Here is a 27,623-nt window from a genome sequence, read left to right as displayed (position 1 = left end):
AGAGAAAAAGCTAGTTTATTTTCAGATGGACAAATATCTTCTTTAATCTTTTTTCTTCTCTTAGGGAGAGAACAAGATGGAGGAGGAGCTAGAAAAAGAAAGAGCAGTGGGAACTGTCATGGGTGAACCCCAGAATCGGCATCCCAGATGACATCTGTCTCCATTCCTGCCATCTCTTCCTGGCTGCCAGCCACTTAGCCTCCAGGTGTTTGTATCTAAGGCCAACTCTCTTTCCAGACTAGAAGAAAGTGAGGCAGCTCATGTTTTCATTTAGGTTTACTTTGGAAAGTCTTGTGGTTGAATATCAACATAGTGACTGATTTGTGGCTGTAAAACTGTAGCAGCTCAGGCAGCACATGTAAGAGTGAGCATGGATGGAGAGACTGGGTGGATTATGCCATCTTAGCAAGGCATTGATTAGTTGATTAAGGCTTGTTTGAGCAAAAAAGTGAGTTATATCAGATATAGTTATATCAGATACACTGATACTCAAATCCCACCAGACAACTCAGCAGGCCACCAATAACCCATTCACTTTTCTTCGCCTGTGACTTTACTCATCTTATTATTAAACAAGGAATGTCTTGGTCCACCACTGAACCCAGTTTAAGAGTCAACTCAAATGCCACTTACTTCTTGAAGCCCTTCATGATACTGTCAACGATAATGGAAATATATGATTTCTCCCTTTCATCTATATAAATTATTTCCCCATATATACATTAACATATTGTCAGGAAACTTAACAGAAACATGGTAACTCTTTTTTTTTTTTTTTTTTTTTTTGAGACGGAGTCTCGCTCTGTCGCCCAGGCTGGAGTGCAGTGGCGCAATCTCGGCTCACTGCAAGCTCCGCCTCCCGGGTTCACGCCATTCTCCTGCCTCAGCCTCTCCGAGTAGCTGGGACTACAAGCGCCCGCCACCACGCCCGGCTAATTTTTTTTTTGTATTTTTAGTAGAGACGGGGTTTCACCGTGGTCTCCATCTCCTGATCTTGTGATCCACCCGCGTCGGCCTCCCAAAGTGCTGGGATTACAAGCGTGAGCCACTGCACCCGGCCAGCAACATGGTAACTCTTATTAAGTTTCCTTTAAGCATTTTTTTTTATGCTTATGCCTTAGAAAAATTGGAAGAACTAGAAATGGAAATACTGCAGAGTGAGAAACTTATTGAATGTTTGTCAGAGAGAGTATCATGAAGGAAAACATGAGATTAAAGACACTGCAACTATCTGAGAGGCCTGTGTAAAATTGTGTAAGCAAAATAGGGAATCTAATATTGAAATACGCAAATCATTTTACTTTTAGGAACATAGAGTCCTTTGTAGAGCATTAAATTTTATGCTATATTAAGTAGAGGCAATGCTGTTTTGTACATAAAAACTATCTTTGGATTATTTACCTTTTCTTTTCTTTCCGAAATTGTTGTCTTTTCAACTCCATCTTTAGGGACAGACAAATGATCAGCTGAGTGGTATCATTAATAGAAGTACCAGTTTTAGAAGCTCTACTTCTGGAAGTAGAATAAAAAGGAGGTGTAACCCAGAGTTTAAGATATCCACTGATAATGAGAGTATTTGAGTGATGGTAATTGGCAAGGAGAAAGACTTAAAGATCTATCTAGAGACAAACCCTTATACTCTAGGCATGAAGCCAGATAAAGACTAAAAACAGCACGTAAGATGGCAAGGAAAATATGCTGTTTGGTTTCTTCATTGCCATAAAAGCCATTGAGAAGGGCTTAAAGAGATATGCCATTCCTAAATGGTAACATTAGACTTCTTGTTCTATGACTTGAGTGAAAAATTTTGCCATTAGGAAATGGGGACAAGGAAGGTCATCTTTAACAGAGGGTAGCTTTTTGGTCTATCTACTCATAGTCAACAAAAGGTACAGTAAGTAAGGTCACAGAATGGTCACCCACTTTGGTTCAATCCTGTTTTTGACAGATCAGTAACTCAACAACACTTTGTCTTTCTTTTATGAAGCCTCTTCAGCCTTGATCATAATGATTTCATTAGCAGTGTGTGCTTGATTGTTGCTCACCCACACAAGGTTTTGTATTACCCAACAAACTTACAGAATGTAGCCACAGCTTCTTGCTTCAGGAAATGTCTATCAATTTAATTATTAAAACTAGTTTAATGTTGGTGCCCTGTGAGCAGGATCTTTAAGATGAAATGAGCCAATCCACATTCCATTATTTCACTGACATTTAACATAATCCTTGCAGCTGTCAAGCTATGCCTCCCAAATCTAAGACAATGAGTAAATGTTATTAGTTGAATAGGTGACTAAATTAGCTAAAATGGTTGCTTGACTAAACGAATGAGTTACTTGATACATCATGAACACATTGAAGGAAATTGGAAGAAATGGAATTCTGGCTCCTGGGTCCCTAAAAATTGCTGAGTGTGTTTCCTTTTTTGTAAAATAGGTATATTAATATTTTTCCTAGATGTGTTACAGTAAAGATTAAAAATAATTCAAGTAAAATATCTAGCATATAGCAGAGAATAAATGGTTGCTGTAATTTATTATAATTATTTATTAAAAGTTCAAGTTGCTTTGAAGAAATTAGGCAATTAGTTACTGGTCTATCTGGATCTTAGAAAACTCTAACTAGTACATTCAATCAACTTAAGATAATAGCAAGAGGAAGTTTAAAGTTAGATTAATTCAAGTTGTTAAGCAGCTTAAATAGCAAGCTCACCATTTATTTTAGTTTACTTTTTATCTGACTTCATTTTTAGTTTGAGCTGTTTTGTGAAATATTTTTTAGTAAATCGCTGATCTTGCTGGTATTCTGCTGTAGTAAAAACTGAGTAAGATAATAATAGTGATTGTTTGAAGAGGGAGGAAGCTGTTGTTTCTAGTTCAACATTTTATGAAATGGATTGCAAATCCAGGCAGTAATCTCAAACACTGGAATCCCCTATACATTAAGAATCCTGGCAGTCTAAAGATTGTAAGCAAAGAGGCAATAAATACGTCAAAAGAAACTTTATAAATGGGTTTTTGCAAGCCAAGAAAACTGCCAAATAACTTGTAGGCTATAGATGTACTAATGCATTTGTCTTTCTGACCTTCCGATCTTGATTCGTTTTTTGATGCCATCGGCATCTCTAAGGTTACAATTTGGTGGAGATTCTGGATTGCAGTTGTGCTGTCAAAGGGTCATTCTTCCTGGTAATGAGGTAACTAGTGGTCCCTGGGAGAAAGGAGAAAACAATCAGGTCTTGAAAGCTGAAACATACTGAAGTGGAGAGTAGGTTCTTGGCAGGGGCCCAGCTCCTCTTTCTCAAAGCATTTGTCATCATTGCAACAAAGAAGAAAATGGTGGGGTTTGCATAGACAGCCATAAAGTGGGGACCTAAATAACAAAGAAACACAGGCACCCAAATCCCATGAATTGGCATGTATTTGGAGGCTATTTTTGAGAGCACTTTGTTTTTTCATTTACCATATTGTTGAGTCACATGTTAAGGATGTGGGTCACATTAAAAAGAAGCATGATGCTTATTTTGAAGCAAATTATTATCAAATGACCCTGCTTCAAAACATTTCTTAATTTCAACTTGAAGTGAAGTCATTTGACTTTGGAACATATGCCTTTGCTAAATTGTTGCCGAAAAAAGACAACTTAATTTTTGCATTCATTGCTGCAAAACTGTTGATTCAAGATGTAATGGAAAGGTAAGACTTTATTTACTCATTATCGCTAGTGAGATTCACTTCATAAAGCCAAAGGTAAACTTGAATACTTGTCACATTTAGTCCAAATGAAGGTTGTGACTAGCCTGTGAATCATATTTGTAATTTAAACCTAAATAAAAATAGTAACAATGACAAATAAGTCAAAAATAGAGAACATATGTGAATATGTATAGTGCTATACATATTAGATACTATAAGATATCTGAAAAATAATATTTGAGTAGAACATATCTCTAGTCATGTGCAACTCAATTTTATGGACCTTACAGACACTAAATTTTCATCTACATATGTTCTCTCAACTAGACTTTGGGCTTTATGGCACAGTTTCTGCAGTAAATTTTTTTCCTATCTTGAAGGTAAAGTTTGGATTATTTTTACAACGTTTTATGTTATTATTTTTCTTAATGGCTAATATATCGACATGGTAAGAAACTCAAACAATACAAAAAGATATACAATGAAGATAAGCCTTCCATTCCCAGCCCCCAGTGTATTTCCTCTCCCTGACAGTTATTGTTAGCATTTTCAATACACCATTCTAAATGTATTATCTGAATAGTTGAGAGCCTATTTCTATATATCCACCATGCTTTTTCTTTTTTCTTTTCTTCTTTTTTTTTTCTTTGAGATAGGCTCTCACTCTGTTCTCCAGGATGGAGTGCAGTGATCACTCCTCACTCCTGTGGAGTAGCTGGGATGACAGGCCACCACATCCAGCTAATTTTTTTATTTTTTCTATTTTTTTTGTAGAGACAGGGTGTCCCTGTGTTGTCCAGGCTGGTCTCAGTCCTCCACCTTGGCCCCCCAAAATGCTAGGATTACCAGCATGAGCCACCGCACTTGGTCATTCTTTTTCGTATTAACATAGTAGCATAACTGGGTCATAATAGGAAGCAGAAAGAACACTCAAACTTGGAAAATTGGAGAACAGTTTACAAATAAAGAAATTATCAGCAAACATATGAGTTATTATATAGGGGAACTACAAGGAGATAGTTTAGTAACCCAAGGTAGTATCAGGGGAGCTGTCACATCTATAGGCTCAAAGAAATGAGGAATGTGATGGTTATTGTTACCTGAACTTGGAAGAAGTCATGTAGGAGAGGAGCAGTAATACAGTTCTCCTAAGGCCAAAAGGGAATGAATGCTGTGACCTCATACTCCTCTCCTCTGGTGCCATGTGGGGGTTCCCAGTAGCCAAATCCAACCAGCAGCCATGGGATCTAGAAGCTCAGTAGTATAGTCCATATAGGTTGGTCTCCACCAGCAAAGAACAGAGCAGAGAAAGGGTAAGCAACTGGAAGACATCTGCTACACATGCTTCTGCTCCATGCTTTTTGCAGTTAAGGATATATGTTGGAGATCCTTCCATCCATCAATACCTATAGATTTCTATCCATTCTTTTGAAAGAGGTAATCTATTTCATTGTGGATAAAACATATTTAATTGGTCTTCTATTGCTAAACATTTAGATCGATCTTTTGTCTTTTATGAACACAAACACTATAATAAATATGCTCGTATACATGTCTTTGTGCATATGTGTTCTGTATCTTTGACATAAATTCCTAAAATGGAATTACTTCTTATTAATTTAGGTCAAAATGGAATTTTAGTGCTTATTTATCTCAACCGGAAAAAATGAAATTACTCTTACATTTGGGCATAAAGTTTTCAAAAACTGGTTATAAGTGCTATTGCCCCAAATCCAAATTTTTTATTGCTTGAATATCTAAATTCTTTTTGATTTTTAGGATGGTATAATAGTGTAGAAGTTACAAAAATAACATGTACTCAGGAGCTAGTGAGCCTGTGCTGGAATCCTGGCACTGATGCATGACTGTGGGCAAATTTTATAACTTCTTTTTTTTTTTTGAGACACAGTTTCACCCTTGTCGCCCAGGCTGGAGTGCAGTGGCACAATCTCGGCTCACTACAGCCTCTGCCTCCCAGGTTCAAGTGATTCTCCTGCCTCAGCCTCCCAAGTAGCTGGGATTACAGGTGCACGCCACCATGCCCAGCTAATTTTTGTATTTTTAGTAGAAATGGGGTTTCACCATTTTGGCCAGGCTGGTCTCGAACTCCTGACCTCAGGTGATCCACCTGCCTTGGCCTCCCAAAGTGCTGGGATTACAGGCATGAGCCACCGTGCCCGGCCTTATAACTTCTTTATGTTTCACTTCCCTTATCTGTAAAACAGGTATACCAGTAATAATAGTGGCTACCTCAAAGGGCTTTGGAGGGGCTCAAATGAATTGAGGTATGCAGATTGCTGAGACTAGTACCTAGCACTATGTAAAAGTTTTGCTGTTATTATTGTGCAATAATTATCCTTTAACAGCTGCTTCTTCTTGCCACCACTTTTATAAAGACTTCTATTTGTCCCTTGTATACATCTTGCAAATATCTACTTTTCAGATCTTCTCACTTTTTCTATGCAACTACTTACTTTACTCCTTTCAATATTTTTTCACTTATTTCTCCAAGCAACCTCTTCAAACTTGCCCTAACCTACCATGATATACCAATAGTACATCAGAACTTTTTTATATGTTGTTTTTATTGATACATGTTTACTCATATATATGATGCTATAATATATATTGATGCACAAAACATGAGAACAACTACTCTGGTTAGTGGCTTTGGGTTTACTCTGGATCACACCAATGGCTAACTCAGTTGATCTCTGCAGTAGTAACAAACAATGCTTGTTTAAACAGCATACCTCCCAAAGGCCTTAGGTTTTGTTTGTTTGTTCATTTGTTTTGTTTTTACTAACATATGTGAGACTTACAGCATCTGCTAATTTATCTAAACTTCTCTTCAAATTATTGTACTTTCAGCCTTCACCATAACTTCAGGTAACGATTATATAAAATTACCCTTTCCTCTTATTTATCTCCAAACTAAGTTTTCCAAACTTTAAGGGGTACCTCATAATTCTGGAATTGCAGTTTTCATTAAAAAGTTGTTTCCTCTACCAAGACTGCATGATTTTGCAAACTAATATCATTTACTCTCTCCAAATAATCATTTTTAGATTTATCCTAATAATGGGACAGAATAAAATTCAAATGGGCAGAGAAAATATAGTTTCCTTATTTTTGCTCTCGTCATGCTAACTTGAAGTCCATTCTGGTTTATCTGTTAATCTGATCCAATAATTTAAAAGTAGGGAAGTCCTTGATATCCAGCGGAAAAAATATCTCTCAGAAATTTTGGTCTCCCACCCTTCGGACCATCTCCTCTCCAACATGACATCTCAAGAAACTTTTGAGTTCTTGTAGGAGGGGTAGAGGATAAGGCTTTTTATTTCATTGTCACTCGTCCATCTAGGCTGCCACTCACTATGTTGGCTTTTGGTGGCTGAAGTCTACAGCTGGTATAATACATATGGTGGAGTCTCTCTGATTTTTTGGCGCCCAGTGGTGCATTCTGACCTGCATGTCCTTCCCTCAGCCCTTGTTGACTCCTCAGGCACTGCCACTGCCAGAGGATCCGTCCAGTCAGCCTCTAGGCCAGATGGTCTGCCTTTGCTATGGAGGCACACCATCCTGTTCAGAATGGACCTCGGAAGGTCCACTGTATTCACGCCACTTAGGAACTTAGAGGGACTCGGAAGGGCGAAATAAATCATCTGGCGGCCAGCTACACCATTCTGGCTTGTAAAGTATCTCATGTTGGCATTGGACCATTCTCCTTCAGGTATTTTCATCAATGTATCTGTATATATACCAAAAGACAACTTTCTCTGAAGGGTCACCTCCAAGTTGGGGATGAAGTATGGAGAAGGGGACCATTGAGGTACTTTCCTTCCCCTTCTCCACTCTTTCCATCTTTTTAATTTCTTCCATAATACTCTGGGTCTAAAAGGAGTAGATTGCTCGCTTTCACTGTGTCGTAACTTTCTTCTACCTTAGCCTAACAGGGAGAAGAAATACTCTCTGGGAGAAACGGGGAAAATAACTTGAGCAGGTGCTCTAGGCTTGGTTCTTGAAAAAAATAAGAGAAAAAAGAATAATTTAGACATTCCTCTCTCAAGAAAATGGCTTTTTATGACCATTATAAGACTATTTTATGGAAATTTTCAAATTGATATTTCATTGATACAAAACTACATTTAAAATGTCAGGATCTGTACATTTTGGATCCTACTGTAGTTATCCTAATTCTCTTTTACAACCACCTGACCTCTTGCCTTCTTCCTTTCTAGGGGTTTCCTTGGGTCAATCAGAAAGGAGGTCATGAACTTAGAAAAGTAAAAGAAAAAGCAGACTATTTCAGAATATTACCTCCAATACACTTACCTAATTAATTAATCTATTTGATAATACCTACATTCCTTATAGCAAATTAGGTAGAGCCTACTCTTAGATCTTCACATATTATCATTCTGTGACACCCCCACTGAATCTTTCTCAAGCTTCAACATATCTATCTTACCAAGGCACAACGACGGCACTGCAAGAAAATGTTCCTGGTTCAGATGAATTATGACATCATGCTGTGGTTCAGAGAAAGGATAATGTCTTACTTTTTCCTGATAATACTTACTATTGTGCAGATCTCATTTTCTGTGGTTCCCTATTACTGATAACTGATGCTGAGCATATGAGAGCTCAAAGCTGATTAAGGTACTTATCAGTGGGAATTCCACTGACTGCAACATGTGGCTGTGGTGAGATGCTGGGAGAGAGGAAAGATAGAGGCAGGCATTAGTTTCCTCATTTACTCTGAACCTGTCATCAAATTATATCGGGTTAAGAAGCTAGAAAATGGTTAGCAACAGTTGATGAAATCAACTTTGTCTTGGATTGACTCTAAGTGAAACAAGTTGTAGAACCAACATATGACAGGAATGTCAGAAATATAAAGAGGAAAAAATACTATGTCTTCATGTTACCAAGTGAACATTTTTTATTTTTTATTTTCCCATTCCTATTCACATTTATTGTATCATTTGTAATAGATAAAATCTTACTGGGAGTAACACTTTCAACATGAATTGGATTTCTCATAATATATTTATGCTCTAATTAAAGACAATTTGACCTTGTAGGATTAAAAAAACTTTTTACCCTGAGATGGTCGAGGCTATAGTGGGCCGTGATTGCAACGCTGCAATCCAGTCTGGGCAGCAGAGCGAGACCCTGTCTTAAAAAAAAGGTTGGGAAAACCTTTAAGACTAACAAATCAGGACTCTGACTAGTGTTTAAAAAAATGATGCTTTTTTCTTATGAAGAGCTTATCACTGTAATTGGTCTTACTGTTAAAATAGCCTAATTAGTTGATGGGGAGGATACTAATTTACCATGACAAATATATTAATTTCCTGGTGTTGCTTTTTAAATAAACAGAGTCAAATTTTTTTGTCTTAAAAAATACCCATGAGATTATTTCTTGTGATGGCGTATAAATGTCTTTAAACTTTTGTCATTTAGTTATCACATCATTTCTAGTCTTTCTCAACAGGCTTCAAAGATAATCATCATTCTTGAAGATTTTACCGGCTATATTTGGCCCTTTGCTCTTTGAATTTTTGGCTTATTTGCAAACTAGTTGACATTTTTCTGATATTTAGTCTGCTTATCTATGAACATAATATATTTTTAAATTTATTTAGGTCTTCCTCCTACATGTCCTCAATAATAAATTATAATTTTCTCCATAGGAGTTTGCATGTTCGAATAATTTACAGTTTCTTTATATTTCTGTTGCTATAAAATTTGTAATGTTTTTAAATTTTAAATGAACACTGTTGGAGTATAATTTTTATACAATAAAATTTTAAGTGTACAGCTTGATGAGTTTTGACAAAGGTATATACCAATATAATCACCACTCTAATCAAGACATACAGAACAATTCTTTCATGCTTACTTGTAGGCAGTCCCAACCTCCACCCCAGCTACAGAAAAACACTGGTCTTCTTTTTGCCATTTTGGATTTGTTTTGTCTCCTCTGTAATTTCATATAAATGGAATCATACAGTGTTTATTCTCTTGTTTCTGTCTTCTTTGCTTAGCAAAATATTTTTTAGATTTACCTATTGTCAATGAATGAGTTCATTCTTTCTTATTTCTGAGTACTATTCACTACTGAATAGTATCCAAAATACATACTATTTGTTTATCCATTTAATTGTTGATGCAAATTTGATTGTTTTTAGTTTAGGGCTATTAAGAATAAAGCTTCTGGCCAGGTAAGGTGGCTCACACCTTTAAATCCCAGTACTTAGGAGGCCAAGGCAGGTAGATCACTTGAGTCCAGGAGTTTGAGACTAGCCTGGGAAACATGGCAAGACCCCTATCTCTACAAAAAAAATGCAAAAATTAGCCGGACGTTGTGGTGCACACCTGTAGTCCCAACTACTCAGGATGCTGAGGCAGGAAGTTCTTTTGAGTCTGGGATGTGGACATTGCAGTGAGCCGAGATTGTGACACTGCACTCCAGCCTGGGTGGCAGAATGAGACCCTGTCTTAAAAACAAAAAAAGAAAAAACAAAAGAAAGGAAGGGAAGGGCAGGGCAGGGCAGGGCAGGGCAGAGAAGGGAAGGGAAGGGGAGGGGAGGGGAGGGGGAGGGGAGGGGGAGGGGAGGGGGAGGGGAGGCAAGGGAAGGGAGAAAGATGGAAGGAAGGAAGGAAAGAAAAGAAAAAAAGAAAAGAAGGAAGGAAGGAAGGAAAGAAGGAAGGAAGGAAGGGAAAAGAAAAAGAATAAAGCTTCTACGAACATTTGTGCACAAGAGTTTTTGTGGACATCTGGCCCTAATTTTAAGTCCAGAGTAGTATCATAAAAACAATCATTAATGTAGGACAGGTCTCAGTTTATCATCATAATATGCCTTGGTGTAATTTTTTTGTTTTCATTTTACTTTGGATTTATTGGGCTTTTTTTATCTCTAAGTTTATAATTTTCATCAAATTTGGAAAATGTTCATGAGTAATTTTTTTCTGCTTTCCCACTTTCTCCTCTTTGGGATTTCTGCTTTCCCACTTTCTCCTCTTTGGGATCTCCAATTAATCATATATTAGACCACTTAAAATTGTCTCACAGGTTATTGAAGTTCTGTTTAAATTTTTCAACTTTTTTTACTCTGTGCTTTAGTTTCAATAATTTCTATCTTTTCAAGCTTACCAATGTTTTCTTCTAGAGTGTATAATCAGTTATTAAGTTCATCTAGTGAATTTCTCGTTTCAGAAATTGCATTTTTCAGCCCTAGAAATTTCTACTTTAAAAATCTTTCATTGTCTCATTATGTTCATGTTTTCCTTTAAATCCTTGTACATGTGTATAAAGCTGTTTTTAAGATCCTGTTTGCTAATGCCATCATCTCTGTCATTGCTGAGCTGTTTTTTATTGAATTGATGTTCTCTTGGCTTTATGGCATATTTTTCTGTTTATTTTTGTGTCTAGTTTTTTTTTTATTGGTTGCTAGATATTGTAAGTGTTACACCATTGAGCATCTTAATTTTTATGTTTTTCTTTAACGAATAGTGTGTTTATTTTTGCAGGTCATTAGTTACTTGTAGACCAGCTTGATCCTCCTGAGTCTTGGTTTTTAGCTTTGTTAGGGTAGGTCTAGAGTATCCCTTAATCTAAGGCTAACTTAGCCCTACTTTTAAGGAATGATCTTTCTGCAGACTCTACTGAATGACCTAGATGTTCAAAAAGTCCTCTCCACTGTGACTAGCCAGAACTCAGTGGTCTCCCAGCCTTTTGGGGGTTCTGTGAATTGTTCAGCTTACAACTTCCTTGTAGTTGTTCTTTGCCTAGCCACATAAATTATCATCCTATATAAATAAACAAAATGGTATATAGCGAAAAACTCAAGAAGACTTTTATGCAGATTTCTGGAACTTTATTTTGTTAATATGGTGAAATATATTAATTTTCAAAAGTTAAATCATCCTTACACTTTTGGGGATAGACTCAAGTTGTTTATAGTGTCTTTTTTCCTCCACTGCATTTAATATGCTAAAATTTTATTTAAACATTTTCCATCTATGTTAATCAATAAAACAGGCCCATAATTTCCCTTCTTATATTCTTCTAATCTAGTTTTGGTACTAAAATGATATTAGACCCATAAAATAAGTTGAAGAACTACTGTTTTGCATAATAATTGAAGTGTGTTTTTCTTTAGTAGAATTTTGCCTGAACTTGTTTTTCTGCATAAGCAAATTTTAAATAGCTGGTTCCATTTCCTTAATTTTCAAATTTATGACTTCTTCATATTCTTTTAAATAAAGGCATAACATATGTAAGGAAAGAGCATCAAGCTTAAGTGTACAACTCAATATATTTTTACATATATTATATATTACTATAATACATTATATAGACAGATACATAGGTACAGACAGCCATCTACCAAACAGATAAAGACTTAGAACATTTCTACTACTCAGAAGGTTCCTTAGCATAATACCCTGAAGGTTTATCCATGGTGTCACGTGTTGCAGAATTTACTTCTTTTTAAAGGCAGGATAATATTCCATTATATGCATATACCACATTTTCTTTATCCATTTATCTGCTGATGGACATTTAGGTTGTTTATGTATCTTAGCTATTATGAATAATGCTTCAATGAACAAGGGAGTGCAGATATCTCTTTGAGATCCTCATTTCAATTCTTTTGGATATATACCCAGAAATGAGATTGTTTGATCATATGGAAGATATATTTTTAATCTTTTGAGGAAATTCCATACTGTTTTCCTTAGCAGCTGTGCCATTTTGCATTCCCACATTATGCTAAGTGAAATAAGCCAGTCACAGAAGGATACATGCTGCGTGAGTCCAGTTACATGAGGTACCTAAAATAGTAAAATTGATAGAATCAAAGAGTAGAATGGTGGTTGCCAGGGTGTAGGGGGAGAGGAGAAAGTGGTGGAGTTGCTAATCAATGGGCTGAGAGTTTCAGTTAAACAAGATGAGTAATTTCTAGAGATCTGCTGTAAAGCATTGTATCTATAGTTAACAATAATAATACTGTATTGCACTCTTGAAAATTTTAGAGGAAATATCTCATGTTAAGTGTTCATATCACCAATAATGTGGCGTTATTTTTAAGGTTTTTTTTTTTGCACCTTTCTCAATTAGTACCTTACCTCCTACTATTCTGAATTCTATCACTGTAGATAGTTTTGTCTATTCCTAAAATTCTTATAAATGGAATCAAATAGTGTGTGTGTAAAGCGTTTAGCTTCTTTTGCTCAACGTAACATTTGTGAGATTTGGCAGTGTTGTTCTGTGTACCAGTAAGTCATTCTTTTTTATTGCCCTATAATATTCCATTGTTTAAATATAACAAAATTCATCCATTCTCCTGTTAATGGACATTTGAATTGTTTCCTGTTTGGAGCTGTTATAAATAAAGCTGCCACAAACATTCTTATACAAGCTTTATAGTGAAAATATGCACTCATTTCTCTTAGGTAAATACTTAGGAGTGGAATTGTTGGGCTAAATGATAGGCATGTGTGTAGCTTTAATAATACACTGGTCCCCCTTTATCCATAGAGAACATGTTCCAAGACCCCCAGTAGATACCTGGAACCCCAGATAGTACTGAACTCTGTATATGCTATGTTTCTTCCCATACAGTCCTATGAAAAAGTTTAATTTATAAATTAGGCATAGTAAGATATTAACAACAACACCTAATAATAGAACAATTATAACAATATACTGTAATAAAAGTTATGTAAATATGGCCTCTCTCTGTCTCTGTCAAAATATCCTAACATTTTCAAACTATGGCTGACTATAGATAGCTGAAACTGGAAAACAAAACCATGGGTAGGGAAGTATGGTCTTGCCAAACAGTTTTCCAAAATCATTGTAACAATTACACTCATGCCAGCAATACATGAGGGGAAGAATTCTTCCACAGCCTTGCCCACCCTTGTAATGTCACTCTTTTTAGTGTTAGTCATTCTTGTGGGTATGTACTAGTATTAAGATATTACTTTGGTTTTAATTTGAATTTCCCTGATTTGGAATGATGTTGTGTACCTTTCTGTACTCTTAGTATTTATTTGAATATTCATTTTTTTGAAGTGTTTCTTCATGTATAGGATTTTGTTATCGTTATCAAGTTCAAACTAATAATCAGAACATGGGTCTTTTTTGCTTTTGTTTTTGAGTTTTAGATGCTTATATTTTGATATGTATAGAAGTTTGCTTTGTGACACTTTTTTTGGTTACAATTGTGTGTTTGTAAAGCATATACTCTAATTATTGGGTTGTTCACATCTTCTACATTTTACCTAATTTTTATTTTCCTGAATTACTGAGAAAAGTGTGTTAAAATCTTCCATCATATTTATGGCTTTTTCAATTTCTTTTTGTAATTCTGTCAATTTTTTACTTTATATACATTGAAGCTATTTATTAAATACATACATGTTTTAAATAGTTATACCTTCCTGGTGAATTTTTTTTTCTTTTTTAACAAGAAGGGAAACCACTCAGACTGAATTATTTCCCTCTTACTCTCCTGGAGGAAGAGAAGAACCATCATCAACGGTACATGGTGGTTGCAGTGAAGCAACAAGAACCTGCTTCATGCTCAGGCAACAACACTAAGACTCCTCCTCATGGCTTCCAGTGCTCTACATGTTTAGAGAAACTTCGCTAGTAACGAACTGTATAGAATGATCATGATTCTTGAAAGTATCGTCTTGAATTTTTCTTTTTATCATTATTTGTCCCTCCCCTCCCCTCCTCTTTCTTCTCCTCTCCTCTCCTCTCCTTTCCTTTCTCTGTAGCCGGGCTGGAGTGCAGTGGTGCAATCCCCACTTACTGCAACCTCCACCTCCCAGGTTCCAGAGATCCTCCAGCCTCAGCCTCCAGAGTAGCTGGGATTATATGCACCCGCCACCATACCTGGCTAATTTGTTTTGTATTTTTAGTAGAGATGGGGTTTCATCATTTTGGCCAGGCTGGTCTTGAATTCCTGGCCTCAAGTGATCCTCCCACCTCAGCCTCCCAAAATGCAGGGATTACAGGTGTGAGCCACCATGCCCGGCTTTGTTTGGTTTCTTTCTTATTCCCAATAACGCTTGATGTCTGGTGTGACTACAAATATATTCACTTTATTTTGGCTAGTAGTAATATTTGCATGGGATGCTTTTTCATCTTGTACTCACAACATTTCTGTGCCCTTGTGTTTTAAGTACACCACTTGTAAGCAACATATAGTTTGATTTTATTATTGTTTTAAAACACAATCTTCCATTAAAAAATCTGTCTATTTTCAATCTGTCCATTTTAAAAGTTAAACTTTTAACTGGAGAGTTTAGTATAATTAGTGATGTATTTGGATTTTTTTGTGTGTGTCAGTTGAAACCCCAGAAGGAGATACATGGCATCATTTGTGAAAAAAAAAAAAAACAAGCACTTACAAAAGTGCAGTCTGGGTATAGGAACACTAAAAGGAAAGCCACCTAGAGCTCATAATGGCAGGCTTCATTTCCACCAAAAGTGCTGGGGGAATGAGAGAAAGGAGTGGTTACTGGGACCTAGAGTCAGAGAAGGCTATGTGTAGAGTGACCTGACAAGAACTGAGACCTTTGATTAAGGAATCAGCCAGTCTGAAGTAATCCTGCAGTGAGAAAGCTGGGGAAGTGAATACTCAACCTCACTTTTCTTCTTTCTGATCTTCTACTCTTCAGAAACAAGAGAGCGAGGACGTCTCTGATTTTGTCCAGGGGAGTAATCTCTCAGGCCGCACAGCAGGGTAGAAAAGTATATATAGATGGTGAATCTGGAAAGGCAAACAAGGATACCCAGTCCACATGTCTACTGTATTAATTTGTGTTTTCTATTATCCTTTTAAAAATTTGCTTTATTTAGGTATGGTTGGCATGCAATAAACTGCACATAAATAAAACATACATGACAAATTTAGACAAACATATACACTCTTGAAACCATCACCACAATCAAGATAATAAATATAACCATCACTCCCCCCCAAAATTCCTTATTTTCCTTGGTTAATCCCTCCCCATGGCTCCTAACCTCCATGCCCAACAATCACTGATCTGCTTTTGGTCACAATAGTTAAGTGTGCAATTTCTAGAATTTCATATATATGAATTCATATTACATATATATTTTTTGTCTATCTTCTTTCAGTGAACATAATTATTTGAGATAATTCATGTTATATGTGTCAATAGTTCGTTGCTTTTAATTGCTGAGTAGTATTCCTTTGTACGGACATACCACAAATTGTTTTTCTGTTTACCTTTTGATGGACATTTTGGTTGTTTTCAGCTGTTGGCTATTACAAATAAATCTATGAACGTTTGCTTTCAAGTCTTTCTATGGACATATCTTTTCAATTTTTTAAAATTAAATACCTAGGAGTTGAGCTGGATCATATGGTAGTTGCATATTTAACTTTTTAAGAAACTTCCAAGTTTTCTACCAGCAGGATATGAAAGTTCTAGTTCCTCCACATCTTTGCCAACACTTGGTGTGGTCCATCTGTTTTATTTCAGCCATTTTGATAGTGGGCAACGGTGTCTCATGTGGTTTTAATGTGAATTTCCTAAATGTCTAGTGCTATTGGGCATCTTTTCATGTACTTTCTTGTAATTTATGTGTCTTCTTTGGTGAAGTATCTATCTAAATCTTTTGCCCATTCAAAAAATTTGTTTTTTTGTTTTCTTATTATTGAGATTGGAGAGTTCCTTATATATTATGGACACTTTTTTTTAATCAGATATATGATTTGCAAAGATTTTCTTCTAAACTGCAGCATGTCTTTTTATTGTTTCAGCAGTGTCTTCCAAAGGGAAGAATTTCATATTTCCTATGAAATCCAATTTATCTGCTGGGCATGGTGGCTCACACCTGTAACCCTAGCACTCTGGGAGGTTGAGGTGGGTGGGTTGCATGAGCCCAGTAGTTTGAGACCAGCCTGGGCAACATGGGAAAGCCCCATCTTTACAAAAAATACCAAAAAATCAGCTGCGCATGAGGGCACATGCCTGTAGTCTCAGCTACTCGGGAGACTGAGGTGAGAGAATCACCTAAGCCAGGGAAGTCAAGGCTGCAGTGAGCTGTGATTGCACCAATGCACTCCAGCCTAGGAAGGGAGGGACCCTAACTCAAAAGAAAATAAAATTTCAGTTTATCAACTTATTCTTTTATACATCATACTTTTGGTGTCACACATAATAAATCGTTGCCTAACCCAAGGTTGCAAAGTTTTTCTCTTATATTTTTCTCTAGAAATGCTATGGTTTTAGATTTTACATTTAGGTCTATGATCCATTTGAGTTAATTTTTCATATAGTACAGAGTATAAATTAACTTTCATTTTTTTAATAGAGATATTAAATTGTTCCTGCATCATTTGTTGAAAGATTATCTTCTCTCCAATAAATTGCCAGTCCACTTTTGTCACAAATGTGCAAGTCTGGCTAGACATGGTCTATTTCTGGACTCCAGTCTGTTCTGTTGCTTTGTCCATCTTGATAGCAATACTATCAAGTCTTGAGTACTATAACTTAATATTAAGTCTTAAAATCAGTTATTAGTCCTTCTGCTTCATTCTTCTTTATTTGTTTTAGCTAGGCCTTGCTTTTAAAATTTGTTAGGTGGGAACAGCAGAATGCTCAGTTTAGTGCTAATTATTTCTCACTAATGATAAAAGACCCTTCCAAGTAGTCTGTGAAATGCACCATTAATTTTGCATTTTCCAGTATGGCTGCTGGATATAGAAATTCTTTCTGGCCCCGTGTGAGCACCTGGTACTATTTCCTCTCATCGTTTTGGATTGTCCTTTTCCTGGCATCAGCTAGTTTTCTTATACACGTATTGATTCACATTTTGCTGAATACTTGAGGGCATCCTCTATATTTATTTTACTTTAGGCAATATTTCCTCCCAAGATTTATCAGGAAGATTACTAAATAATAAGTCTTTTAGAGAGTGTGTATAATACGTGATTTAAAGCAAAAATAATGTAACTTTATTTCCACTGGATGACTTACAAAATGCTTCAGAAAATGGAGTTCTGATGCCATTTTGGTCCTCAGGGCATATGGATAGATTCAACACAATGATTATTCAGTATCTTGAGTCAATCTGGTTAGTGACTAACAACTTTTTCTAATAGAATTCTTGATTCTCACCCCAGCCAATCCTGCCTTGTGTCCAACCATAAAAAATCTGGTTAATGTCCTAATAATACTAGAGAGCTCTTTCTGTCTTTTTCTGACAAATTGCTTAGCACAATCAGAGCAGTTCCCTTTAGACTAGCAGCAAGAAATAGTGCTTTCTGTTCCTCTGTCTGATGGTTCATTTGGCTTATTATTTTAAATTGGGCATAATAAGTTTCCCAGGATGATTTTCCTTCAGCGTTGACTGGTCTTTGCATTGGCTGATTACACAAATTGACCATATTGCCACTTGTTTCTGGTTCTTGAGGCTAGAAACTTGATTTGGGATTCCATGATGGGAAGGAATATTGTGATCCTTCTGGCTTAAAAGAGACTTTCTTTGCTTGACTGTTAGCTGAAAAGGGATCTAAACAAAGTTGCCAGAAATTTCCTTCTCTTCCTCATATTGCCTTTAGTGTTTATTATTCATTTTATTAAATCAATACTTTGATAAATTAATGCTTCTATGCCTGCTACATTCTTGATATTTTGTTTCTCCACTTGCTGAATTATGGGTTTGCTAATATAGTTTGCCTGTCTGTTTTTTGTTTTTTTTTTAAGCTGAAGAACTTTAAGCAGGTGAGGTTCCTTTTGCAAAGCCTAGTTGGCATGTGCCATTTATTCTGAAATTTTGGGATTTATTCTGTATCATTTTGTATAATATTAATTGATTTGAAGTTAATTGAAATTTCTTTAGTTTCTGAGAATCTACATTGAGCTTTAATGCAATAAAATAAAAACATCTTAATTGTTTGCATCGCTCATTCATATGTGTACATTAACAGTGTGAACTTCAAAGTTAAAGAATTGGGAGGGTTCAATCGAGGAGAGGGCATTAAGATGTATTTCCCTTCCTTCTGTCTCTTTCCTAAGAAGACTGTTCCAATTAAGTACAATAGAAAACAATGTATGGAGCACAGACCTTTATTGCAGCAAATAACATAGAATAGGCATAGGAAGTCCCAATGATATAAGCAGTAGACATCTCTTGGATGTTTTCTTGTCCAGCTTCCATCATGTTTATCACCTCTTACTGCTCTTAACTTCTGTAAGATAACTTCTACTGAGTAACAAAAGCCATCTTAAATCATTTAATCATCCAAGGGCCAGCAATTACTCTTATACTCAGCTATCTATGAATATGGTTATTAATAACTTCTATAATCTAAACTCACTCATGAGTATAGTTTTTTAATTCTTGGAATAATGCCCCTTTAGAAATTAATTTTGGGGCATCCATTAGATAATTTCCCATTAAATGACTTATTCTTATTACTTCAACATTCATCTGTCAGAGAATATAAAAGGAGTCACTTCTGATTTTACCTGAGATTCTTACTTCCCAAGGTAACCAATAACCAATCTTGGGGTGGGGAAAAAAAGGACTAAGGAGGCAAAATACCTGGACTCACTTTGAAACCTGGCTTTTATACATGGGGACCTCATTATCTAATTACTGCATTTAAGTTCTAAAGTTATTAGGCAGTCTAGGGAAAAGCGGTCATTACCCAGAAATGTCTATTACTGAACTAACCACTTATACAACTAATCCCCATCCAACTAGCTCTCCTGGCTTGGCAGAACATTTGTATCAGCCTATTGTGTCAACGTCTTGGTTAGTCTCTCACTATCAAATATTATGAAAAGCCAACAATTTGATACAATATAATACAAATTGACTGCAAAGAGAAATTATACATATTTCAAAAGTTGTAGAATTTTATGAAAGAAATGAAAGTAATGTTGGTGAACTGCATAAATCACATTTTAAGCCACTATTTGACATATAGGGACTTGGCAGAGTTAATCTAACAATCAGAGAAGAGAAATCAAGAAGGACGATGACTAAATAGAGAATGTGAATATCGAAGTCTTAGTAAGACCCTCAGAAAAACCTAATTTAAAAAAACTTCAAATATTTTCCAAGTGATAGTCTTGTGTTGCAGAAGTGAAACGTGAAATGATGGGTGTGTTATACTGCCTTACAATTTTCTTGGGAAAATTACAACAAAATACTTGATTTACTCTTCTTGGTTCTGAGTACTGCATTTAATTCTAAAATACATTTTGTTACTTATAAAATAAAATGCATTTGCTTCAATAATTTTTGCTTTAATTTTTACAATTGTTCTCAGCAAATCCTTTTGAAATATGTTTTTATCAAATTATGGTTCCATTTTAAGTGGATTCACTAGGAGATGCCTTTTGCTGACACCAATTAACCCTGGGCAATGAGAACCTCTCAGGCAATGAAGTGATCCATTTTCTTCTTCTCTTTCACAGTGTTAAATCAAAGTTTAGCCTCAAGCTGCTTCCTTACATATTTTAAGTTCGGCCTAAAGGTTTTTTGTACATCATGAACTGTAACAAGTAGATGTACAAACAGACTGTAACCTGCACTTGTGCCAATCACTGACTTTTGGACAATCAACTGTAGCCAACTGTTTGAACTGCGTTCAAATAAGGCAAATGCCGAGCTGTAACCAGTCCAGCTGTTTCTGTACCTCACTTCTGTTTTCTGTACCTCACTTTCCTTTTTCTGTCCGTAATCTTATCCACCACGTGGCTGCGCTGGAGGAGTCTCTGAGCCTATCCTTGCTCAGAAGGCTGCCTGATTTGCGAATCGTTCATTGCTCCATTAAACTCATTTAAATTTAATTCAGGTGAAGTTTTCATTTTATCAACTCCCCTCCACTCTCCACTCCATCCCCTGTTTGGCTCATTGCTTTCTCTCTTTTTTTTTTTTTTTTTTTTTGAGGCGGAGTCTCGCTCTCTCACCCAGGCTGGAGTGCAGTGGCGCAATCTCGGCTCACTGCAAGCTCCGCCTCCCGGGTTCACGCCATTCTCCTGCCTCAGCCTCTCCGAGTAGCTGGGACTACAGGCGCCCGCCACCACGCCCGGCTAATTTTTTTGTACTTTTAGTAGAAACGAGGTTTCACCGTGGTCTCGATTTCCTGACCTCGTGATCCGCCCGCCTCGGCCTCCCAAAGTGCTGGGATTACAAGCGTGAGCCACCGTGCCCGGCCTGCTCATTGCTTTCTCTACCTCTGTCCTTGCGTTGGTGGTTTTCTTCTTTCCTAGCTATCATCTCCTTTGGTGAGGCTCCAGCTCCCGGAAAACCAGAAGGGTGAGTGCCTGTAGTCAGTCTCCTGAGATGCTTGTTGAACTGCTGACATCTTTGCAATTTCACGCTATTAGGAAATATGGAAAATGCATTTTTATGTTTATATCCCTACTCTTATTCCTAACCATTTAAAACAAATCATATTACATGAAGAAGGCTGGTTACTTTTACTAAATCTTCTTAGGAAGGATAAAAATTGCTATAGTGATAATTAGCTAGCCCCTCCTTAAGGAGAAAATTTGAGGCAGAAACTTCCAGAAGGAGAGTAAGAGGGTCAGGTCTTTAAAAATGTCACCTGATCCCTTTTGAGAATCAGTCTTGAGATTTGTACATGGTAAATGCTCAATAAATATTCACAGGTGGGCTAATTGGCAAATAAGAAGCCAGTACTAGGACCCAGTGTTTTCTCGTATTGTCAATTCACTTTAGAGTAAAGTCATGAAAATGCCTGGGGCACAGTGCACACTGCTTTTGTTGATTGGGGCTTAGATTATTTGCCAGATTGATCGGTGTTTCTCAGCCACATAGGGAGCTTTAAATCCTGATGACCGTGTTGCACCCCAGAGCAAACTTTTGGGGAGGGAACCAGTGCTAGTACGTATAAAGCTCCCTTGATTATTTCAGTGTGTAGTCAAATTGGAAAACCATCTTCTTAGATGATGATATTTCTATGCACTTTCCTTATGGCTCTGAGGTCTCAAGTTTTCCTTTTAACTTTCTCTTCTTTAAAAATTACTTTTACCCCAAAGAAAAGGCATGATGAAGTCCTTATAACTTTCTGCAGCAAGCACCAATACAGGTAATTTGACACTGATGGGGAGGCTCAAAATTGTCCTGGGAGTATGACGAGGCAGAGTGCTCATCCTGGTGGCTGTACTTATCTAATTTAGCACTGGGGTCAGGTTGAAGTCTTTTTCACATACACAGTTCTCAGGTGGACCTGCCTCCACTTCTCTTCCCTGTTACAACTCTGATTACTATGAACGTAGACAGCAGCTCTTTGAAAGGGTGCGAGGGCTTGGAGATTGACGGAGGAGACATCCCTCCTGCAGCTGTGGTCTTTCTCCTTGGCTCCTTCTTGTGGCTGCTGTCAGGCTCACTTCTTGAGATGTTAAGAATGAAATATCTCTCTGGTTTTCTTCTCCCCAACCCTCACTTTTTTTGGGTGATATGCAGCACAAAACAGTCTAGAAATATTCTTCCTATGCCAAACCACGGTCAAGTGTGAACCTAGAAAACCCATGAAGCAGACAAAATTCCTGCCCTGGCAAGAAGCCTACATTTTAAACTGCACATTGAAAAAAGCATTCACTAGGATGTAATGTAAACATTGACTTACAAGCTTTGCTGTGCTCGGTGTTTGTGTTGTATAAGTAGCTTGTTGAAACTGAAGGGGAAAGAGATTTATAATCTTACTTATACAAGTCAGGCAATGTTCTGGTGGGGGAAGAGGGATTTTTAGGAGCTCTTTAAGTGAGGATAATGTGAGTATTTGGTCTTAATAAGCAGTGAAATGAAACAAGAGGGTAACATTTGAAGAAAGATTCATTTACTCAGGAAAGCCAAGTTAATGTATTAAATAATGGTATAGAGGTGTAAACTATGTCTTATGCTACCACTAAGCAAAAGACGGTTGCAAATTCTTCTATATCTATTCATTTAAAATAATATTTTTGACATAATACACATAGCTAACATTTATTGTGTGTTTAGCGTGCATAAAACACATTCATTCTTCAGGGAAATTCTATGTGCTAAGCTACTATACCCACTTTACAGATGAGGCATTGAGAAGTTATGTAACTTGCCAAAGGTCACACAGGTAGTTAAGTGGCAAGGCAGAATCTCGACTTACAGTACAGCTCTGGATGCCGGGTGCATTAAGTTGACTTTGATTGTTCTGTGTTATTTTGTTTAGTATAACTGCCGATATTGCTTATTCTACTTTCTTGCAACTGAAATAAAATCTTGTGGGTCGAGTCACTTAATTCCACTGGGTTCATTTGAGATAAATGATAATTACTAGTGGCATCTAGTGATGTTTATTCTGCTGATCTGATATAACAAATGGAGAATTTCTGGCAGAACATTGGAGTATCAATTAATTGATTTATTCACAAGTATTCATTTTCCTGAAGTGAAAATTAGATTTTGTTCTTTAATAACTATTTTTCTTTGATAAAGATAGGACAAATAACAACTAGTAGGTAATTATAATTTATTTAATTTCTATAATAGCTAACTCAAACCCGTTTGGAAATGATAAAGAGAGGAAATTTTACATGGGTAGTAGGAAGACTACAACAGCTTGAGGAAATCTAGGAAAAGTTATGCAAATGGATGTAGATGCTAGTGAAAAGCTCCTTAAAACATGTAGCAAATGTAGGTAGACTTTCCTATAATCAGTTCAATATGCATTCAACATTTGTTGTATGTCATAGTTAAAATTGAGGACAGTATCTTAGAAATTCAGAATTTAAAGATCTGTAGCAAGTAGGAAAATACCTGGTCCTTATTAGGTACAGGTTGAATATTTGTTCAATGGTTATTACAGAATAAATTAAAATCACTGCCACAAGACAGAAGGAAACAGGCTCAAACTTCTCTTTTTTTAAAACAATTTTTACTTCCATATTTTCTACCCAAAATATATGTGGTAGATATCACCAATGAATATTAATTGAGTGGGTCAGATTCAGCTACTCAACATTTCAATTAAAAGATCATCTTGAAAGAAGATGGTAACCACATTTCTTCTAATTTCCTCAGGCAATATAATCAACTACATTCTGAGTTTCCATTCCTGGTGTTAGTGTTGTTTGCCTTTTCTAGGTAATCTTTTTTAACTTGATTTTTGTTCTTTAATTGCTTAAAATATATCACCCACTTTCAACCTCATGAAAGAGCACATATGCATGTGGGGCATTTTACCAAATCACCTAATATCAGTGCTTTTTCTTTTTAATTATCTCCTTTTTAGAAGAGATAAGTAATAGTACCAAAACACCATTTCTCTTTTTCTGTCCTTTCTAAATGGCCAACATGTAGGAAGTTGAGAGTCTCTGGTCACTCCTTCCGGACACACACAGACACCAGCATCCAGCCTCCTTTTTAACTCAGCATTTTCCATTTTCCATGTGATGCTTTGAATCCAGGTTATCCTTTCTGCTCTTTCTATTCAACCTGATATTGAGACTGGCCCAAGCAGAAGCAAAACCAAACCAAACAAACAAAAAATCAAGTTGAGTGTCCAGCATCCTTGTCAGCTCCTCTGAGACAGTGGATGGCACCTGGAAAATCAGAGGTGACAATCTTGTGCTCTGGTTTCTGTCCTGTCATGATGGAGATAATAATATCTGTCGCCCAGTAGTTGGTGAAACTCAGGTGAAAGTTATTGTGAATAATGGCCACACAACTGTACGGCTTTAAGCCAGTCCCTTGTTGAATGAGAAGCAAAATCTAATGAGGAGAGTGATTCCCTCTGAAAATGAGATCTTAGGTTTAACAGCTGCAGTTCCAAACCTGAAATGGAAGACACGTAGGGCTTTTCTTTGCCTGAGCTTTTGGTTGGGGCAAGAAGTGCCCTGAAGTTCGAATTTTCAGCCTGTATCTCAAAGGTAATGTCTAGAAATCAATTTTCTGCTTGTCCTCTTGTTTAGTCAAGGGGAGAAATTTGCTGCTCATGAAGGGTTGAGGGCCTGACACCACTTCAAGAGAGCTCTCCAGGATCACAGGTTAAGGTATCTTCTGCGTAATCTCGTCCTCCCCACACTGCAGACAGCCTCAACCTTGACCTAGAGGGAATTTCCTTTCTAGAGGAGAGCAAGGAAATTCTGTTTCCATGTTAACAGTGGGAAGTCTCCTCCTGTCACTGACTGCTGCTGTTAGCTTTGTGGGCTCTGGGAGCCCAATTATGTGTGGAAACATTATAAAAAGGAGCCAGTGCTCAAACTGGTATGCAGAAGACACAGCCACAGCGTCAACGAATAATGGAACGAGCTTGTGTGTTGGTGCACACATTTGTGGTTTAAAAGATTACCTTTCAAAGTGGACTTACTGTGCAATTGGAAATGAGCTGAGACCCCCATTTCTATACCTTTCCTGCTTGGATGGTCTGGATGTCATCGACACAGGCAGCAGAGAAAATAACAGCAGGGTTAACTGTTCATGCAAGTGTAATAATAGTCTTTAACAGAAGAAGAGTAATTACCTTTGTCTAGTTTTCCCTGCTGTAAAATGTAATAAAATAGAGACCAGTGTCTACTGCTGATATGCACCATGCTTCTCTTCTGAAATACATGCCAGTGACTCTGAAACACCCTTTGCTCACAAGCTAAATTCACATCTTAATTTTGAAAAATCCATTACTGTTGGGTAGATTCCCTGAATGCATTTGACAGCTCTCAGGCCAGTGCTATTAGGTGAGAAATCTCAAAGCCGTGGGAGATTTACAGCCTGGGAGATCATAGAGCATGGGTGGGTGCAGTCCCATCCCCCATCGATTCTCCAACATCACGATGACGGGAGGTGTCTATGTAGCAGAAGGAAGAGCTTCAGAGGGGTGGCTTCATTTGGAAATAGAAGCCCCTGTTAGCAGGCGGAAGCAGTGGTGCTGAAAAGCAATCACTGGTGTCAAGAACTTTCTTAGCTAAGCAGTGCAGCTGGTGGCAATAAATAGCATTCTAATAAAGGAGGATGTTCAATCCATGACATAAGCACATACTGTTTCAACTACCAAACATAATTTATGAGGCTGCATATGTCTGAAATGGATTCCCCCTATACATTTATGAATAAAAATGCAAAGATTTCAAAAGGAGGAAATGATCTGCATTTTAAATCAAAGTAAAATGGGAAGATCAATGAGAAGTACACTGCTTTTTAAAAGTAAAATGATACATAACATTTTAAAGATGTGTTGGGTGTCATATTGTACAACTACCTCCATTCCTAAGAAAGATGGATGCTATTTTCTACGATAGTGAATGCTATATTTATGATAAGGGGTCTTATAACACTCCACCTCTTCCCAGAAGCTGCAAAAAGGCAAATGCTTACATTGAATATCTTGGACTTTACTTTCGAAAACATGAGCACATGTTCTTACCTAAGCCATTGATGAAAGCCAGTCGATTTCACATAATCCTTAAAACAGTTCTGAAGGAACTCGAAAATGATGAACCAGAAAAGCCATGTGTACTATTAGGCTTAAACAACAGGGCTCATTTGACCTCTTAACTCATTGACTCTGCATGAGCAAAATAAGTTATTAGTTTTGACATAACCAGTGGTTATTTTACCATCTACCGCTGTTCTTTGTTACATGTTCTATTCATATCACATGTTATTGCTCTTTATAATTATTGTGGAACATAGCAATTGCACAGACTGTATCATATCCCACTGGGATAAACATTGTGGATGAGGGACCAGAAGAACTTGCCTTTGACTTAAAGTTTGTTCCTACTGCTTTCTTTACACGAGAAAGATTTTTCACTGATGGCATTCACAAAACTAACTCTATGTTTTAATGACTATGGAGCCACTTTGAATAGCACTTTATTCAGGAACTCCAAATGCCAATTTGTTTTCTACTGTGAGGTGTGTGTTCAAGCTTATGAAATGAATAGCTGGTTAATCTTTTAAGCTATTACTCAAGATAAAAATCCACTGAACCTGAAAGCAAAATACAGCATTTACACTGCTGTTCTTTGAAATTTATTTTCCATGCTGTGCCTGTATAACTGTTTATTAATAACATTTTTGCTTTAGAAAGGAAGCAAAGGTCTGGTAAGCTCAGATGTCAATGGGTATCAATATTTTATCATTTTGTTGACTTTGAAACTCATGAAGCTGAATTTCTTTTCTCTTCATGATGGAAACATAAAAAAATTAGTAGCATTGCACCATAAAGACATACTGCCAAATGGATATTATTTTTATGTGTTTTAATTGTAAGTGCAAACCCCATCTAAATAAGGGCAGACATATTTCCACTGTTCCACTGTACAATGTGTTTTGGGTTTTTTTTTTTTTTTTTTTTTTTTTGAGACAGTCTCGCTCTGTCACCCAAGCTGGAGTACAGCGGCATGATCTCAGCTCACTGCAACCTCCGCCTCCTGGGTTCAAGCAATTCTCCTGCCTCAGCCTCCTGAGTAGCTAGGATTACATGTGCGTGCCACCACGCCCTGCTAATTTTTGTATTTTTAGTAGAGATGGGGTTTCACTATGCTGGCCAGGCTGGTCTTGAACTCCTGACCTTGTGATCTGCCCACCTCGGCCTCCCAAAGTGCTAGGATTACAGGTGTGAACCACCGTGCCCAGCCAGGGCAGACATATTTCAAAGCTCCATATTATAAAGTCAGGAACCACTACAGAATAACGTGAAAGCTTTGACATGTTCTACTTGGTGAGGAGAAAAACACTTTAGATAATCAAAAGGGAGAGAACTACTAGAAAGATCTTGCTTGACTCTGTCCTCTAAACTGTTCAGAACCAGATGGTTTCAGAGATACTATACATGAAACTGATAAAGATTTCAACCCAGTGGTTTTTGGGGGAATTGAAGGCAGATGCCATCAGGATGTGCTTAA

General features: G+C 37.0%; 1 non-coding gene across 1 annotated transcript; it reads right to left on the bottom strand.

The window, feature by feature from the left end:
* Positions 1 to 14,193: 14,193 nt before the first annotated feature.
* On the bottom strand, positions 14,194 to 14,413 carry LOC129483839 (small nucleolar RNA U3). The gene has a single exon (XR_008658313.1). It is a non-coding gene; the product is annotated as a small nucleolar RNA U3 (small nucleolar RNA).
* Between the last annotated feature and the right edge of the window lie 13,210 nt (positions 14,414 to 27,623).

Source organism: Symphalangus syndactylus, chromosome 5, assembly GCF_028878055.3.
Source record: "Symphalangus syndactylus isolate Jambi chromosome 5, NHGRI_mSymSyn1-v2.1_pri, whole genome shotgun sequence".
In the NCBI taxonomy this organism is placed as follows: domain Eukaryota; kingdom Metazoa; phylum Chordata; class Mammalia; order Primates; family Hylobatidae; genus Symphalangus; species Symphalangus syndactylus.
The sequence above is the reverse complement of the archived record's forward strand: the minus strand, read 5'-3'. Positions and strand labels throughout refer to the sequence as shown.